Source organism: Equus quagga, chromosome 4, assembly GCF_021613505.1.
Source record: "Equus quagga isolate Etosha38 chromosome 4, UCLA_HA_Equagga_1.0, whole genome shotgun sequence".
In the NCBI taxonomy this organism is placed as follows: Eukaryota; Metazoa; Chordata; class Mammalia; order Perissodactyla; family Equidae; genus Equus; species Equus quagga.
The window spans coordinates 23347253-23353602 of NC_060270.1; positions in this window are offsets into that span (position 1 = coordinate 23347253).

Here is a 6350-nt window from a genome sequence, read left to right on the forward strand (position 1 = left end):
AGAGGTTGGGAAGATAAGGAAGAACCTGCTAGTGAGGACTGGAATAGAGCCTGGGAGTTAACAACATGGAGATTTTTGGTGTCCTTTAAAATAGTCTCACTCAAGTGGTAGGAATGAATTCAAAATAAAATGCAAGGTGTGGAATTGGAGACAACGAGTAGACATTTATGTCAAGCAGTTACACTATAAAGGGCAGGAGAGAAATGGGACAGTAGCTGGAGGGAATGTGGCTACTGCCAAGGTATCTTTAAACATAAGAGTTATTAAATATATCTCTCTAATGCAGTATCCTAATGGGTCCAATAGAAAGGGGGAAATTGACGATGCTGGAGGGAGAGGGAAGAACTGCTGTAGCCATGGCCTTGAGTAAGCAAGATGGAATGCGGTCCTCCGAGCACAAGTAAACAGGTTGGCCTCGGATAGAAGATAGCTAATTCTTCACTAGCAACTGAAGAGAAGAGGGGAGTGACGTCAGCATAGTGGTGGAGTGATTTCTTCCCTTTGTTTCTCCCCTCTAACTGAAGAGAAGATAGGATGAATAGATGCAGATGCAGATGGTGGGTGGTAGGAGCTTGTAGAAATTATCTTTGCTTATAGTTCTTAGAAAATAAGAAGAGAAGTTAGCACTTGATGAGTGAAGATAGGAGAGCAGTTTTTGGAGGATTGAAGAGAGAGGATAAGTTATGAAACTATTTCCTGGGAAAGTGGAGAACACATGGACTAGGAAATTATATAGTAGGATTGTTGGGCAGCACTAAGGGCCTGCTTTAGGTGATTGGGTATTAATTTCAAGTGAGACCAGTTGCCATGGTTGTGTGTTTTCCTTCACCCTGTGCTGTTGGGCAAGTGCAGGCACGGGCAGAGTTGGCAGAGCAAGATTTAACCAAAGTTGCAGTTTGCTAGGTGCGTAGGACTAAGAAAGTGTAGGCCAAGAGTAGAGGATTATGTGGAGAGTGATACAGCAATGGACTGTGGAATCTAAACTGTGTAAAGGAGAAAGGAAATACTTGAGGTGGATGAGAGAAAGTAGAAGGCTCCAAAATTGTCATTCCCAATTGGATCAAGAATTTAGAGTAGTAGAGGAAATGAGTGGGAAAGAGAGGAGGTCATAGTTGAAGAATGGGATGCTTGAAATTGAGATTATGTCATGGATGCCATTCTAGTAAAGATAAGGTCAGAGTATAACCAAGATAACAGACTACTGAGGTAGGGTAGAGGACGTGATCATGGAATAAGAAGTCACAGGGCCAAGAGGTCGGGATGTTGAAAGGATCATCTAGTGGATATTGAAATCACCAGATTTATGAAAGAAGTAGCATGCTAATGAGTAATAATGAGCCAAGACATTTGCAAGCAAGTGAGGGTGAATGACTTGGAGGCAGGTATGTGGTGGTCTATAGACAATTGCAGCAAGGAGTGGTGAGTATTATAGTCAGATAAATTTAGATCAAAGGCTGTTCTGGCCATGATGGGGTAACAGGAGCTGGATTTATCCTTCCATCTTAAACAACTAAAAGCAAAACAAAATAAAAGTATATGAAACAGTGTTTTCACACATTGGACAACAGGCAGAGCAGGACAGTGATCCTGGAGATTGCTTCAGCTTACTGCCTGGAGAGAATTTCTCGGCAGCAGTGCAGAGATGGGGAGCCCAAACAGTTTTCCTAAGTTGAGGAGACAGTTGAGAATTGCAAGAGGCCAACTTAGCTAGAATTCTTAGGGTGGAGTACCAGAGAGAAAAAACCTTCAGAGAAAGAAAGTTCTAGATCTACAGGGAGTTCTCTTGAGTCTTCAGCCAAGCACTGATCAGCAGATACTTGTGAGGAAACCAGCCAAGTCTGGAGAAGGGACCACCAAAACGGAGCCGGCAGAACAATTCCCAAAGTTCACAGAAGGCTGGGAATAGTTCACATTCCCTACAGCCAGAATAGAAGAGCTCAGAATACATTGGAGGTTGGGTTGAATATTCAGAAGGGCATTGCCTCAGTAGTAAAGACAAAAGAGCCCTAGACTAAAGACTGCTCTGGTTCCACATAATAAAGCTTAAAAATATGCCTTGAAAAGATCAAAAGTAACTTAGCTGTATCCCAGAACATCATCCAAAAATACTTAAAGGAGGGTCAAAGAAAAAAAATCCATTACCTGACAAGTAAAATTCAGAATGCCTGACATCCAATTCAGTAATTACCAAGCGTGCAAAGAAGCAGGGAAATATAACCCATAAAGAGGAGAAAAAACAATCTATAGAATCAGACCCAGAAATGGCAGAGATGATAAAATTAGTAGACAGGAACATCAAAACAGCTACTGTAAATATACTACATGTGTTCAAGAAGATAGAAGGAAGTGTGAGCATGTTAAAGAGAGACACAGAAAACATAAAAAGACCAGCATTAAACTTCTATGAATGTAATGTAATGTATGTCGGAGACAAAAAATATACATATACTGGACAGGATTCAACATCGGATTAGACATTTCAGAAGAAAGGATTAGTGAACTTGAAGACATAGCAAGAAATACTGTCCAAAATGGAACAAAGAAGAGAAAAAAAGACTAAAAGAAAAACCCAATGAGCATCAGTGAGGTGTAGGACAGTTTTAAGTGGGCTAATATACATGTGGTTAGTGTCCCAGAAGGTGAAGAGAGAGGTAGAAGTAGAGGGCATGGAGATGGGGGGGAAGGTATTGAAGAAATAATGGCAGAAAAATTTCCAAATTTGGTGATATCTGTAAACCGACAAATCTAAGAAATTCAAGAATCCCAGCAGAAGAAGCATGAAGAGGACTACACCAAGGCACATCATAATCATATCGCTTAAAACCATAGAAAATCTTAAAAGCATCGAACGAAAAGAGATTGGGGAGTTTTAGGGAGGAGAGAGTAACAGGAATGTGGAAGTGGCTGGGAAGCAGTGTCGTCAGGGGAGAGGTCTCAGTGGGAGTCAGAAGGTGAAGAGAACATCTAGAGACGAGCTCGAGAATCTGATTCCGCTGATCCACTGATTCTGAGCACTCCATAAGGCACAGGAGAAAGGTTTCAGGAGTTGGGGAGGTGGGGCAGATGAGGTCAGATTAGGGGATATAGGAAACCTCATTGGGATCAGGGTGACCTGTGAATTCGGGTCTCTCGTGACTGATGTAAACAGGAAAAATGGGCATGATGTGATTAGGCCTGACAGCCTCCAAAGCAGATGGAGGTGGCAGGGCTGTGACTGTTGGGGCAGGAACAGGAGGTCTTGGCCAGGAGCAAGCAAAGCCGTCACCTCTGCAGCTGATGGAAGTATGGAGCCTGGCTGGAAAGGGCAGTCTTACCAGATCAACTTTGTGGGCATAACTGATTTCCCGTACTTCTGCTATGGCTGTGTGTGTGGTTGGTTTTCTCCAGCCAACTTTGCATCCTGATTGTTTTGGCACCTGTTTAGAGGCTCTGTTCCTATACCAGATAGGTTCCCAGCAAAAAGAGTATCTCATGCATTGGAAGGAAGCTTACTGCAATGTCTGGATGCTATATTTGCATAGAATTTATTGTTATTTTCCATCATGTTTGTTTCCCAAAATTGTTCTGTTACCTTTTTCATCAGATGGTTTTTGCCCTCACATCCTAGTACTGTAATCATCTGGGATTTATTTACATAAAGTCTCATATACTCATTTTTCTGGGGTCTTCATACCTCTCCTTCCCAAAGTCAGTTGATATCTTTTTGATTACATGAAATTATAGAGTCCTGCCTTGTCAAGATCAATGAGATGAAGAAAACATTCTATTCAAAATTGAGCATTAGATTACATAATAGTTGGCAATAATTAAAAATAAGCAACAAAGCCGTGAGCTGTCTCTGGGAGGTTGCTTTAATAATCAGCTTTTCACAGCTGCTCTACTCTTAAATATTTATATTAGTTGTTATATTGTTGTTTATTTGATAAACAGCATAATTGAGCAGAAAAGTGTGCTAGCTTCAGCAGTAACAATAGGGAACCTGGTCGTTTGGACCATATAGCCGTAAACAGTGCCCCACTGCCTACTTGGTGGCTACTTATCTTAATTACAAACCAAATATTTAGGAAAAAAATAAACATCATATGGAATGGAAGCCTTATAGTCCCAAATCTGTAAAATTTTCTTCAGTATCTCATACAGCACCCAGTCTAACCTTATAAGAGCAACATTTTACAAGTTTAGGATATTTATGACCATGAATGTGCTTTTTATTAATTACACTCTATTTCCTGTGGCTATAATGTGGTTTTAAAATCTGTATTCTGTTAGTAGAAGCAGTAAATGAGCAGTATATATGCATTACTTGTTGCCGAGAAGCATGATTTTCTCTGGTATTCCTTCTGCCAAATTGTATTAATCATATTCAGATTATATAAGAATATTATAAAGTAAACTCAGTTCATATCACAAAATTATGCTTAATGTAGCATGTGTGTGCCTGATCCAGATTTCAAGTTTATTTTCCTTGATGTGTTTAGTCTGCATAATTATAGTTTTGTTGACTTTCAGTTTCCTTCAAGCAGAGAAGCTCTTTGAAAACCGAGGATTTAACCATCTCCCCTCTGCCAAAAAAAGAAAGTTCTGAAAAAAAAGAAAAATTTGCATTAAACAGTTTAAATCTATTCACTGTGAAGTGGTCTCAAGGAGGTGTTGAGTTTGGGAGCAAATGGAAGAAATGTTGCCACCTTGCCACTTACTCAGTATGAGCCACCTGTGTGATGTGGCTGCCGCAAACAGTAAGGCAGTATTAGTTTAGTGGTAACATAAGTGCAGCATTGCAATAGTAGGAAGATACAGATCCATTATATTATTCTGCCATAGCTAGAATATTGTGCCTGGTTTTGGTTACTTTGTTTTTATATTCTCTTTTACCCTGTTATCCATGTGACCAACCATTGGCACACGTTTTCAAAATAATTGACCATCATTGTATTAATAATCAAAAGGTTCTAAAGGACCACTTCCTATGACCCTATAACAAGCATTAGCTCGTCCTCCTGATTATAAGATAAAATATGTAACTGGCCAATTGTCATTTTTTGAGAAAATTTAAAGCAATAATCTATCACCTTAAAAAACTTTTTAGGGCCAGTTTTTGAAGAGTTTCAGAGTTTTTGCAGCTTACATTTAAAAATTCGAAATTTTATATTGGAGATATAAAACTAAAATACCCAGTCCTTTAAAATTATTTTCTAGGGGGCTAGCCCTGTGGCCAAGTGGTTATGTTCACGCGCTCTGCTTTGGTGGCCCCAGGTTTCACCGGTTCAGTTCCTGGGCATGGACCTAGCACCACTCATCAGGCCATGCTGAGGCAGTGTCCCACATAGCAGAACTAGAAGCACCTACAACTAGGATATACAACTATGTACTGGGGGGCTTTGGGTAGAAGGAAAAAAAGGAAGATGACAACAGATATTAGCTCGGGGCCAATCTTTAAAAACATACAATAAAATTATTTTTCTGTATTTTTTTGTGTTATAGGTGAACAAAACATTCTAGCCATTCATTTTGAAAAAACAGAGCTAATGGAGTTTTCTATTAAAGTTAGAATCATTTCATTTTAGGCATGTAGAGGGTTTTTTTCCATGTTGGGAGTTATAGAGAAAAGCTAGAATGTAACATAAGTCTGATTGAGTAAAAAAATCTTTGTTCTTAACAGTGGACTTACTTAAAGAGAAAATAGAAAATAATCCAGATGTTTTTGTTTCCTTTTAGGTCTTCGGATAACTGTGCTTCTGACATCCTTCCTTATGGTTTTGGGAACTGGTCTAAGATGCATACCTATAGCAGACTTAATGCTTAAAAGAAGGTAAATCCTATAAATAACTTAATATTTTCCCACATTTTGTCTTTTGTTATGAGAATATTATATTTGTTTGGTTATAAGCTTTTAGTAAACAATTCCATTTTTAATAGGATCAGAAGAGGGTCATATTTATAGTAGTGTTTTTTTCCTACATGATGATTAATTCAGTGGCCATTTATTTGTTGTCATATGGACGATACTGTGCTAATTGTTGTGTAAATAAAAAGAAAACAAGTTAATCTTCATGCTGTCCAGGAGCTATAATAACCAGGGGAAGATAATAGTATAATAACCGTGGGAAAATAATAGTATAGCATGAGGAAGAATCATGTAGGTAATGCCATAGAGAGAGATAAAATTGCCCTGAGAGACTGAGAGAAGTTTCGGCTGAGGGTATCAAAATGAAGAGTTCGTGAAGGAGGTGATAAGTAAACTAGGCATTGAGAGATGAGGAGGGTTTTGGTAAGTGTAGTTAGGGGAAGGATATTCCAAGGTGGAGGACCAGCAGGGATGAAGGCATGGAGGCAAGTAAGCATAGGCCCCT